The sequence below is a fragment of the Camellia sinensis genome, chromosome 6 (genome assembly GCF_055761805.1).
Source record: "Camellia sinensis isolate YWXY chromosome 6, ASM5576180v1, whole genome shotgun sequence".
Taxonomy (NCBI): Eukaryota; Viridiplantae; Streptophyta; class Magnoliopsida; order Ericales; family Theaceae; genus Camellia; species Camellia sinensis.
In genome coordinates this window covers 140,218,081-140,231,751 of record NC_138966.1, presented here as the reverse complement: position 1 = coordinate 140,231,751, position 13,671 = coordinate 140,218,081, and the positions used below count along the sequence as shown (strand labels likewise).

The following is a 13,671-nucleotide window of genomic DNA, read 5'->3' as shown; positions in this document are numbered from 1 at the left end:
TGTCTTGTCCAAATTCAAAGATTACGTATAGTCAGCAAGGTTGTGCATGGATTCCCCACATAGGATGGGTTTTCTTGCAAGCTCCTTTAGCAGATCAAATGAAAAGAAAATGCAATCTGCAATACCATGTCTGCCTTCTTGGAGTTTGTCTTGCATATTTTATCCTTCTAAATAGTTAGTCCAACTGATTAGGATTTGTAGAATGGAAATTTTAAAAATCAACCTATTGCTGGACCTACAAAAAAATATATAATTTGGACTAATAGTTTTCTTATATTAAAAAAATTAAAGGAAAAGAAAAACAAAAAATCACAACAAAAGCAAATAATACAACATAATCAATAATTCATGGCTTTTAAAATAAGATGTAAGATGTTAAAAAGGGCTATGGCTCCCTGAAGTGTAAGACACAAGCTGATTTATAAATGTCTGCAAACTTTGATGCATCTGGCATGAAGTACCCTAGACCAGGAACTTTAAACTAACAACCTGTAGTGGCCCAGGTCAAGAACCAACCCTTTTTGCCTTTTCAGCTGGAACACGGGGTTGTCCCGGTTGACTTTGACCTTACCTTGTTGAGTTTGGACCTTGGAATGCTTTGGGCTAGCTTCGGAGCAGCAACTCAGCAATTATGACCTTGCCTGCTCGTGTCCATGATTGTTGAGAGTCACGCCCGCTATGGCCACGATCAGGCCACGAGCAAAAACCACCTTTAGGTCTGTTGGCCTGGAGGAGTTGCGTTGCCCGTGTTGGCTCGCGATGGATGGCTACGACCAGCATGGTCGTGCCCGTGAATGTGTGGACCACAGCCACGATTGTGTGATTCGCGCCCGCGAAGCGTAAGACCGTGCCCGCGATGGTGTTTCTATATAAGACTGTGTGCGTCAAAAAGTCACTTTTCAGATATTTTCTCTCCTTTCTCTCTCTTGTTCGCCATAACCGAGCTTTCAAGCGGTTCTATCTTGGGTTTCATCTTTTCCTAACCATTTTTTACCCTAGTTTCTTATACCAAAACTTAGAGCTCGGCGAAGGCTTTCATTTAATCTAAGCGGATCGTGTTTTCGTCGCCATTGGATTTTCGGCTTTCATCCTCTTCACTTCAAGAGGTAGGGATTTCTTTACTCCTTTTCAATTATAGATAGATGTGGTAATTTTTATTACATTAAAAGCATGATTTTGATGTGTGATTTTATAAAGCATGAAATGGGGTTAGGGTTTTGAGCTTTGGGAGTTTTAATCACCTGTCATTGATGATTTGGGGAAACATGAGTTAGTTAATCATGGGTATGAGTAATGTGATGACAATCCCTAATTTATACCGGATGTTTGGGTAAGTGAAAAATGTTAAAGGTTGTGTAATGGTTGAGCTAAGTGTTTGCCTTAATGAATTAGAGCTTTGATTGTTAAAAATGGATAAATAGAGGATTGTGATCCTTTGGCCTACGTGATGTAAGTGTTTCTGAGGATATTGTAGAATGGGTTTCATATGTTGAATGTGGTAAATTTCTTAATTACTAAGAATGATTGGAAGGTTAGGGACTGGATTAATTCTTAAGTAACCAAAGATGACTTTGAGGCTTTACCTTTGTGTGTGTATGTCCATACAGATATTTATTGAGGAATATATGCATTTGGGTAGTTGAGGTTGTGTTATGAAATATGATTTAGATTTGAAAATATGTTGGATTGGGAGCAATGTATTGAACCGAAAAGATACAAATGAGTTTTCTTAAATTGAAAAAGAAGGATTTTCAGGAAAATATACTTTTGTATGTATACTTCGGAATATAAAAAGTCATGTTACTTATATCTTATAATGTGGAGCAACCATGATCATAGCTATCTGTACGTTATTATTGTTTAGGATAATTTGGGATCTCTACTGGACCATTGCGTTCATCCCATGTTGTTAATAATTTTTCAGGTACACAGCTTGAGGAGTTATTCTGGATTTGAGATCATCCTTATCTGTAGGCCTCAGAGCCATTATCTGTTTGGTAGAATGCCAATGTCATGTATAGAGGGTTAAACCCTTTTGTTTCATTTATTTTTGTAAGCGTCAGGGCAAAACTTCATTTATTTGTAATTCATTTGCATTGTACGTATGAACAAGAGGGAACTTTTATTATTTCATCACATTAATGGTTATAGTTTCCGCATGTTTCTTCATGGAATTGAATTATAATGATGGTGATGGTAATGCTAATTGGGTAATAAAAGTTAGGGCGTTACACAACCCAATAGTAACTCCACAGATTTCAAAATTAACAGCGTCAATTATGAAATTTTCATATGTATTGTTGGACTCCAATTGAAATGGTAAAATCAGAATAATTTGGTAATAACAATTAGATTCTGAAACAGACTAAATTATAGAGAAAAACGAAAATAACTTAATACCTTCGAACAAAGATTAAACCTCTCCTCTATATTGTAATGGAATTTTCTTTTCTTTTAATTTTTCTTTTCTCCTGATTTCTTGTAAGTTGGATGAGATGCCAGTTATGAACATTAGGTTATCAGCCTGCATTAGGTTATAAGCTAAAACCTGGAAATGAAAAAATGAAACATTTATGCAAAAGTTTCAAAGCACAAGAAAAATATGATAAAATTGTGTCAGTAAAAGAAAAGAAACAATTGCATGCTCATGGTTAGAGTACAAGATTCCATAAATTGTGTACTTGGAAGTTCATTGAGTGCTAATTTTCCTTCATGCTTCTGACCAAATAAAAATGTATAATATATAAAATACTGATAGACCTTAGAGAGAAAGAGAGAGGAAACAATCACCATTAATTTGTGCGAGCAGAAAGATATAATTAGACCTTGAAATAGAATAAGAAAATATATGTAAAAGAGAGAGGAAACAATCACCATTAATTTGCATGCTTGTGGTTAAGATACCACAAATAGTATACTTGAGACCATATAAAAATGCTGTATATATATATATAAAGCAGAACTAAAACTGATGGACTTTGAGGGGAGAGAGAGAGAGAGAGAACAATCACCGTAATGAGACTGTGATTTGACTGCAGAGATTCCAATTTTTGACATGGGATATAGAGGCATCAACCACCTTTATTAATTTCTATCTACTTCCAACTACAAAGAATGAACAAAGAGTAAAAAGGGGTAATTAAAAATTATTGATTGGTTGATCTAAAGGATAAAATGACTTACTAAAAATATAATGTCTTTGTCCAGATTCTTGGACTGATTCTTTAAATTATTTTCCTTGACTCGTTAGTGCAAGATTAGGCATTGGAGTCCTTGACCAAAAGCTACACTTATACAAAATATGATTCCAATCAACAAATTTACATCGGAAGCTTATTAATTGTGGACAATTTTCAGCATGACCTGCAAAACATAAATTCTTATACAATTTGACTGAAGATGGAAAGAATTCATGGCTAAGGAACAAGATTTATTCAGAAAAATGCTAGCAAAAAATGAATGTAATGCTTTCCCAAGAATAATACCTTTGAGAACCAAAGCCTTGCCTAGAATTCCTCGTGGATTTAACATACCGTCAGAGCCTCAAAGCATCTGGAAACAGAGAGAAAGCTTAGAAAATGGTCCAAAGGCACACCAAGAAGTCAACAAATATATATGTATATATATTTTCTAAAAAAGGAGCACAGGTAATTTGAAATATAGTCTTAGACATTAAAGAAAAGAGGTATTATAGTGATTTAATTTGATACTTAGGATGCTGTCATCAATTCAACCTAGGCAATTGTGTGTTTTAGTTTGTATACTGAGTGCTGTGTGAATCGAAGTATATATTATTGAGTCCATTTCAATTCAAGTATATTCATTTAGAAGATTATACCTGAAGGCTGAAGTTCAATTAGAAAGAAAGAAAGAAAGAAAAAAAGACAATGTAAATAAGAAACTTCATGGAGATGAAACAAACAAAAAGGGTTGTGGAGGAAAGAGAAGAAATCATGAATATGGGCCCTTGGAGAAATAAGTTACCGATCTCGTGCACAGGGATAATCTCAATCTAGAACATGTGGATGGATGGAATATGGGCAATCTTGTGCCATTCTTGACCACTTTCCCTTGCACATCTGTCCTATAGATGGGGACAACCACTAATTCTCAAAGATCGTAAATTGGTGAGGCGTTGCATTGCTTCCAGGGTGGGAAGATTCATCAGATTCTCACAATCCCAAAGCTCCAAAGAATGAAGAGATGAAAGCCTACCCAGCCATTCTGGTAGAGCTTCCAGTCCATTGAAATGTTCAATTAACAACTCTCTCAAGGCAGTGAGGTGCTGAAGTTGATCGGGCAGATACTTGACCCCTTCCCACCCCCATAAATTTAGAGATTCCAGGGAGATGAAGGGAGCAGCCTCTCGTCCCAACAACTCGCCAACCTTGGACATTCTAGAATGCTCAATGTCTGAAGGGATGTGAGGCTCAGCAATTCATCTGGGTTGGCCATTATTAAATTCTGACACAGTTCTAACTCTAATGTTACAAGAGTTTGTTGTACCAGCCCCATAGGCAAACATGTCAAATTTTCGCAGTGCAAAATAGAAAGCCGCTGAAGAGATGTCAAGCCGCAGGATGCTTCTGTTTCTTTAGTTAAAGACATTATATCAGCACAATTCTCTATTTTTAAGACCTTCAGAGACGCAAAGTTTTGTAGGTTATTTGCCAAATAACATCGCTGATAAAATGTCCTTATCGTCAGCATTTTTAGGGTTTTGCTGCTTTTTTCCAGCGAATCTACCATTAAAATGTCACTTTTCCAACCACTAACACTAAATATCTCTATACTTGAGAAAGGGTGATATGTTTTCCAATTTCCCAAAACTGATTCCGCCTATTTCCATCAAAAAACAATTCTTGCAAGGATAACAAATGACCTGGAATTGTAGTCAAGTGAAGGCAAAGCCCAATATATAACCCCACAAGCCGAGGACAGAACATCACAGTGGCAGGTGATGAATATGATGACAGTGACACCCCAGGCCCAGACCATTCTTCTAGGTTTGGCATATCTCCTAGAACGAGTTCTCTCAGTGCTGGAAATGCAACTGTTGGTGCTCGTGCTGCTGCTCCATTACAGCTACTGGAGACAATGCCTTCATTATCTTGATTAACAACAATACTGTGACCATAGAATTCAGGACCATTTCAGATTATTCAATCCAACCAATTCAACAACCTCAAGATGTGGAAGGTGTCCAAGTGGTGGGATTTCTTCACATCTTGTGCAATTTGATAATTTAATCTTCACCAAATTTTGAAGCAACTATGCATCTCTACTCATCATCTACAATGCAAAACTTCGTCCTTTAAAATTGTCGAGTATTAAACCCTTGAGATTTGAGAAAGGTTTAAGTCCTTCCAACACACTTTCGTGGTTAATGTCAGCTGTTGAAAGATGCAACTCATCAATGTTGGATTCTCTCCTGTCCTCATCCCAGTGAAATCCCAACTCACAAATGTTTGGTTTTCCTAAAATATTTGCCTTTTCTGCTTGTTTCATATCTTTCACATGTTGGAGATTGTAGATCATTAATTTGCCTCTTAGATTGCTTAAGCCTCCCAACTCTTCAATTTTATGCCCCCTATTTTCACCCACAACAAAGTATGGTAATGTCTGCAAAGAAGTCAACTGCCCCAACTTCATTGGCATAAATTTATCTTTTGTATAATCAATATCGAAATGCCTCAAGCTAACCAACTTATAGAAATTTTTTGAAAGCTTTTTCAAATGGTTAACAGATGGAAGTCTCAATGTTTGCAAATTATAGAGCTTTGTGATAAAATTTGGCAGTTTTTCAAAATATGACCTTGAGAGATCAAGATATCTCAAATGTGTGAACTTACTATTGGAATTTGGCAACTCCTTCACATGGTATAGTTCCAAACTCAAGGCACGCATCCACTCAACTTCTGCAATGTTTTTAGGGAGATTTACATTTAAAAATAGTGTCCTTAGTTTTCCAACATTTTCTTTTGGAATTTCAAAACTGGTTTAATGGTTTCTCCCATTAAACCCAATGGTAGATGTTGAACCTCAGAATGACAATTCACCTCACCAGCAATCAAAGTCAAAGTCAAACAGTTACCCTTTGAGATATCTAGTGCCAGATCAAGCACAAGATCGTGCATTTTGCAACTGATAATATTATTTTACACGTCCAATTTAATGTCTTGAAATACAGAATTGTGCAACAAAATATTAAAACAATCATTACCAACATCTTCCATTTCCAAATTGCTTTCCAAAGAAGGCTGAAGATATCCTTGACCCATCCAAAGCTGAATCAACTTATCCTTTTTAATGTCAAAGTCTTTTGGGAAAATAGAACAATATGCAAAGCACTGTTTCAAATATGGTGACGGTAAGTGATCAAAACTTAACCTTAATATCGGTTGAATTCCACTTTTGACTTCAGTTGAGCTCCATATTTTGCTGTTTTCGATTGACACCCATTCATGATCATACTGCTTAGAGTACATTAATCCTCCTATAGTGACTTTATTGCCAATGGTGTTTTCACCATTTTTCTACCAATAGCCACCAAATACGAGGTCTCTATTGGTCCTCCATTTGCAAATGCTCTTTTCCGAAACATGGTCCAACTATCATTTTCTGATAGTTGGTTCAAATGATGAGTGAGAGACAGAGATGTTCTCATGGTAGATACCACATCCATACTAAGGGTTGTAGCTATAATTTTGCTTCCCTTAGAGCCACCTATCCCTAGCAAAGAATTTCTCATGCACTCCCATTTGTCTGGATATTCATTCCAAACATCGTCTAGTACAAGCAAATACCTTTTTCCATTTAGCTTTTCTCGAAGCTTCCTCACTATTCCTTGAACATTTCGTGTCTCGTATTTATGTCCAGTGAGAGACTCGACCATCTCGTTCAATAGCCTTTCAACTTTGAAATCATCAGAGACACAAATCCACATTCTCTGCTCACCAAAATTCTTCACAACTTTCTCATTGTTGTAAACTAGCTGAGCTAGGGTTGTCTTACCCATCCCACCCATTCATACAATGGCAATGACAGACAAATCATCTACAGTGTTTCAGAACCATCTACAATGGCAATGTCTATCACAGTTGATACATCACCATCCCTTCCAACAACTTGTGAATCATCATCTACAAAGGGGTGAGTGATCCTGAAATTGACTTCTCTAGGTTCAACACTAGTACTAGCAGCATTTGAGTCCGATCAGCTGGTCTAAGACCGATGTCATTTGCTTCTTTACAAAGATTGTCTAACAACAAATTGATAATCTTGACTTTATGAGCCATCTTGAGACGAAATGGGAGTGGATTTGAGAGGGAAAACAAGTTGCGTACCTTGTTCTTCTTTGATCGATTTTGTAACTCAATCTTACGACGAAGGGCTTCGAACTTGAATTCATCCAAGACATCGGAGAAGCCACAGAATTGATTTTGTAAAAAAAAAAAAATTGCTTCACAATGGAGGGAAACAAACAGAAATGCGTAATTGGAAACAATCAGCAGATCAAAGATAAGTAAAGAAGATAATTGAAAGAGCGTTTGGAAGGTGGTGAGAAAATGGTGAAAGAATTGACTGTAGTCTCCGTTAACCGGAAAAAAAAAAAATAATAATAATAATAAAATAAAATAAATTGGTTTTTTTTTTTTTTTGGTTTTTATTGAGTTTTTTTAATATTTTAAGTAGTTTTTAAAAATTTTAGATATACTTAAAATATATAATATTTGTAAAAAAAAATTTAAAAATTCACTAAATATTAAAAATATAAAAATTCAGTACATTTTTCTATTTTTATGTATTTATTAATGTTTAAAATATTTTTTTATAAATATTTTATATGTTAGATACATTTAAGTAATCTAAAAAAGTTAAAACAATTATTTAAAATTTTAAAATATTCAATAAAAATTTAAAAAAAAAAAAACAATTTTTAAAAAATTAAGTCCAAAAAATTAAAACCAAACACGGTAAATAATTTTACGGAGAATCACCAAAAAGTGGTGTTTAGGTGCAAGTAAAAATAAAAAATAAAAAATAATTTGCGAGTAAAATATAATAAAATAAATAAAAAGTCATCATTTTCGATTGGTTGATTCTACTCTTTTTCTTATAATGTAAGTAATTTTTAAAAATTTCAAATTAACTTTTTTTATTGGGGCATTTATTTATAAATCACTCTTCACCTACTTATATTTTATTTCGTTTGTTTTGATGTATAATATTTTATAAAACAAAATATCTTTTCTTATAAATTGATTTGTACCACTTGAAACAAAAATATTTTATTGCCTAAAAGAAAAATTTTGATTCAATAAAGTGTCATTTATAGCGTTTTAGTAAACTAGACACTTATTTAAAAATGCTAAATATGTTGAAAAAATAGTAGATGAGAGTCAACTTAATAAAAATTAACTTACGGAATTTTTAAAGGTTATTCATTTTTTTAAGGGTAAATTACATTTACCTCCCCTGAGGTTTCTGACAAATACAGGGACCTCCCCTGTGGTTTGAATAATTACAGTAACCTCCCCTACTTTACCTGATAATGTCAAGATTCCCTCATTCTGTCTATTTTACACAAATGACGTTAGTATTTTATACAAAATGACCATATTACCCTTGCTTTTGCCTGAAAAAAGACAAAAAAAACCCTTTCTTCAAGACTAACATCCAAAAGACAAAAAAACCCTTTGCTTTGACCAACACAACCATAAAATAAAATAATTTAAAAATATTTATAATAAAAATGATACATTTAAAATAAAAAATAATTTTTTTAAAATTTTTAATATTTAAAAAATATATTTAAAATATTAAAAAACACAACACATAAATGTATGAAATATAATGCACATTAAAATAAATATAAAATATTAAAAATATAAAATATTTAACCTAAAAAAATAAATTTGAAATTTTTTTTTTCTTTTAAAATAGAGTTTTGGAAAAAAGTTTGGTTTTGAGTTTTGAATTGAGTTTTAAATTTGTGTTTGGTTATGAGTTTTTGAATTGAGTTTTGAGTACAAACATATTCCGAAAAAATATTTTTTTTACAAACATGTTTGGTTTTCTTTTAGAATCACAATTTCAATTAGAAATTTTCAAAAATCTTTTCAAAACTCATAGAGTTTTAACCAAATATAGAGTTTTGAAAATAGTGTGGAGTTTCGAGTTATGTATTTGAAAATAATTTTTGAATTGAGTTTTATGGTTGTGTCGGACAATTCAAAAATTATTTTCAAAACTCATAACCAAACACAAACTTAAAAAAAATACAAACTTATGTTAAATATATTTTAAAAATATTTAAAAAATTTATTTTTTATTTTAAATATATAGTTTTTATTTTAAATATTTTATTTTATTTTATAAATATATTTTTAAATTTTTAAATTTTTTTTATGCATTTTGTTATGATTTGAGTGTATAGTTTTGAAAATAGTGTGGAGTTTCGAGTTATGTGTTTGGTTATGAGATTTGAAAATAATTTTTAAATTGAGTTTTGAGTTATGTGTTTGGTTACGATTTGAGTGTGAAATTGTGCTTTGAGTTTAAAATATTAAAATTAAAATATTAAAATATTTACAAAATAAAATAAAATATTTAAATAAAAAATATATATTTAAAATAAAAAAAATAAAATTTAGTGTTTACATTGGGCACTTTAGTGTTTACATTATAGGCACTTGAGGGCATTATAGGTATTTTAGTGTTTACATTTGATGACATCAGCAGAGTCGGTTAGGTGTATAAACGGCGGTCAAATTTTGGGGGAATCTTAACATTGTCAGATAAAGTAAGGGTGGTTACTGTAATTATTCAAACCACGCGGGAGGTCCCTGTATTTGTCAGAAATCTCAGGGGAGGTAAATGTAATTTATCCTTTTTTTAAAAAGGGGAAATTACCTACACCTCCCTTGAGATTTAGCTAAATTATAGATTCTCCTATGAGATTTCAAAAATTATATCCCGTCCTCCGAAGTTTATATTCACATAATATCACAACTCAAACCCGCCCTATAGGTTTAGCATCGTAATCAGCCAGTAATCCGTGATTACCAATGGTCTGCTTAACAATAATGACAATAACATAATAAAAAGGGCTGGCGGAAGCTAATCAATAATAGAATATATTGTCCAATGAGCTGTGAGGACTTAAATGAACAAAACAAACTTTCTTATACTTGTATATGCACAATCACTTACATCCAAAAAACACTTATGTACAAGATAAAACATAAATCAGGGAATTAAATCTCATTACCAAAACAGTAGTAATGAAAGTCATAAAACATTCTTGACACTTGACCAATTTCAAAAGGGTGAATCTCACCCAATAAGCCTTAACAAGTGTTGGTTTAGAACCTCGCAGTGAGGCACAGTAGTTGGCTTGACAAAAACAGGTTTCGGGTCGACGCCGCTAACTCTGATCTGGTGCTAGATCACTTACATATATATAATAAATAATGAGTTAGAGCCCAGTGAATAACAACTGTGTAAAGGGGTTATGAATAATGTCCTTAAAATAATTGAAACAATCAATTCATCAATAGATCAATTTTTCAATCAATGTTGCATATCGTATCAATCATTTCGATTCATTCCGATTCATAATAGTCATACGTGGTACATCCAATAGCAGAACAATCGATAAGTCTTAAAGACCAAACAATCATTTGATGGCCATCAATGCAATAACAATAGTTTTGACAATCTTCACTGTATTTCATGAAATAAATTCTGTTTATGTACTAAACAACAAACGGAATACAAAAGTAATAAAAGAAATGAGAGAGATTGTTTGATTATAAAAATCAAACCAATGAATAAAAATAAATAAATAAAAACAGATTTTTATTTTGTTACAAAAATAAAATCAAAATCTGATTTAAATAAATAATAAAACAGAAAATAAATTAACAACTTACTTGATTAATTTCTTGAACAAATTTTCTGATCAAGTTCAGTGTTTGACACTGTGTCCTTAAGACAGATTCGTCCTCTCCATTGTACTTTCAGAATATGGATGTCTATCTCCCAAGATAAAATGATCAATCAACGAAAAATTGCAGCACTAAAATTTTTTCGTACACCGAACACGCTTAGTGTATACACTCTTTCTCATACAAAAATAATGGAATTAACGCAGCAAAATGCAGAGATGAATTGCAGCAGAGAAAAACGAAATTAGGAGTGAAAAACCAATTGAGGGACTGCCTATTTATATAAGTGAAGTGGTGGATGCTAGTTTTGAATTAAACAGGTACAATACCTGTTCAATTTAAGTTAAACAGATACAAATCTGTAGGCACTGTTTGGTTTGAATTTCAAATAGTTAAAAAACCTGTTTTGGGTGGATTTGAATTTGAACAAATTCGGTTTGGACAGATATAAAACTATACAGAATTTCTGAAGAGGTGCAAACCAAAATTTGAATTTTATTTCCAACCAGAATTTGAAATAAAAAACGGACAGATTTTATTTCTAAATAAATAAAATAAAATTCAAATGTTTTTGGCCGAAAAAGATAAGTATTGGGTCAGACAAGCCCAACCCAACCACACATCACGCACCCGCGCCCAGCCCAGCCTGCCCACGTCGACCAACGACGGCGGTGCGCACGTGGATGGGTGTTTATTTTGGGTCCAATGGGTCTAGCCCACTTTGCTCATAATCTCTCTCTCTACAAAACTTGGGTGCCCTTGGGGCCTTCTCCAAGTTCCAACTCCAAGCCTTATAAACCCACTCAAAGTTTTCCACCAAATTAATGTGAAACAAGCCTTTATTCAAACTTTTAGGAAATTTCACCAAAAACACCATTTCCATGGAGCTCTCTTTGGCTTCAATTTCCCATTCACTCGATAATGGTTTTGAGTAACCAAATATGCCACGTGAATCACAACGTGGCATAGAGCGCGTTACCACTTAGACCCGTCAACTTTGGCGTATGGGTCCCACTTAAAATTTAGACCAAAGTTAAGGAAAAATCTGATTTTTCCAAAACTTCCAAACTATTTCTAACAATCCCCCACATGAATGGAATTTGATGACAACGGAAATACAACAATATGCAGAATTTGTCAAAAAAGTATAAATCAAAATATCTTGCATCAGAATATGTAGCTTTCGGCCTTGAATCTTCCCTAGTGATAACCTATCGGACTTACTAGCTAACCAATGGACGCGATGCCTTGAATTGTTCAGCCGTTTGTGTAAACCAAGACAATAGATTTCATACAAAATATCTTCTGACACACCGTGGTTCTCACGGTTGTGTTCATTTTGGCTTTGAACGCTCCTGATTGTTCATGAGTACTTCTAGAGAATTTAGCCTCTTCATTATCATAGAATCGACCCCAGTTCGACACGCATATAGATGATTCTTATTGTGAGTATCTCTTATACTCGTCCTGATTTTTATGCCTAAATCAAGATATAAGTAATCATTAAAAACAAAGCTTATCCTTAGACCACTGCATACAACACATGTTGCAGATATTACTCTCACCATAGGAATGGGTAGGGAAATTTAATCCCTTGGTGATTTCTAGTGAGTCACACATAACTTAGTTGTCCCTTTGAACTTAGTTCTTGGGATCTTCAGTCATATAAGTAGGGTTACCATTATGATGACTCTTATGTAATAGGCTTTAATCTCATCCTCTTTGATGAACTATACACTTGTTTTTTTGTCAAACCTTTTGTTAACGGATCCGCAATATTCTCTTTAGATTTTATATAATCTATTGAGATGATTCCATTTGAGAGAAATTACCCTACGGTATTATGTTGACGACGAATATGTCATGACTTACCATTATATATATGATTCTGTGCCCTGCCTATTGCAGATTGATTATCACAATAAATGCAGATAGCTAGCACAGGTTTTGGCCACATTGGAATGTCTTCTAAGAAGTGATGAAGCCATTCTACTTCTTTTACTGTTTTGTCTAAAGCAATGAACTCAGATTCCATTGTGGATCGTGCGATACATGTTTATTTCGTGGATTTCCAAGAAGCAGCAGCACCTCCTAGAGTAAAGACATATCCACTAATGGATTTTGAATCTTTAGTATCCGATATCCAATTGGCATCACAATAACCTTCAAGTACTGTTGGATATCGAGTAAAGTTCAAACCATGATCACAAGTAATCTTATATATCTAAGAACCTGAATGATCGCTTTCCAATGGTCTTCTCCAGGGTTACTAGTGTACCTACTCAATTTACTGACTGCATAGGCTATATCAGGACAAGTACAATTCATTAGGTACATTAGGCTTCCAATGATTTTGGAGTATTTTAACTAAGACACCGCATCAACTTTATTTTTTTTGATACATAAAGACTGATATCTACAGGTGTTCTAATTACATTCACATCATCCTTGATAAATTTACCAAGAATTTTCTCAATATAATGTGATTGAGATAATGCATATCTGTTAGATGTTTTAGTAATTTTCATTCCAAATATAACATCTGCGACCCCCATATCTTTCATATCAAATCTTCTATTCAACATTTTCTTAGTTGATTTGATCATGTTTTGACTGCTTCCAATGATAAGCATGTCATCCAAATAAAGACAAACGATGACATAACCTTCGTCAGTGTTTTTAACATAGACATGCTTGTCACATTCATTTATCTTAAACC

General features: G+C 33.4%; 1 pseudogene across 1 annotated transcript; it reads right to left on the bottom strand.

Annotated features, from left to right (window-relative positions):
* On the bottom strand, window positions 1-12,987 carry LOC114314945 (putative disease resistance protein RGA3; annotated as a pseudogene). The gene is made up of 10 exons (XR_014333904.1): window positions 12,825-12,987; window positions 7,151-7,591; window positions 5,145-7,056; window positions 4,950-5,101; window positions 3,985-4,839; window positions 3,486-3,552; window positions 3,184-3,363; window positions 3,012-3,105; window positions 2,401-2,548; window positions 1-235 (listed from the first exon to the last, which is right to left on the bottom strand). The product of XR_014333904.1 is annotated as a putative disease resistance protein RGA3 (transcript).
* Between the last annotated feature and the right edge of the window lie 684 nt (window positions 12,988-13,671).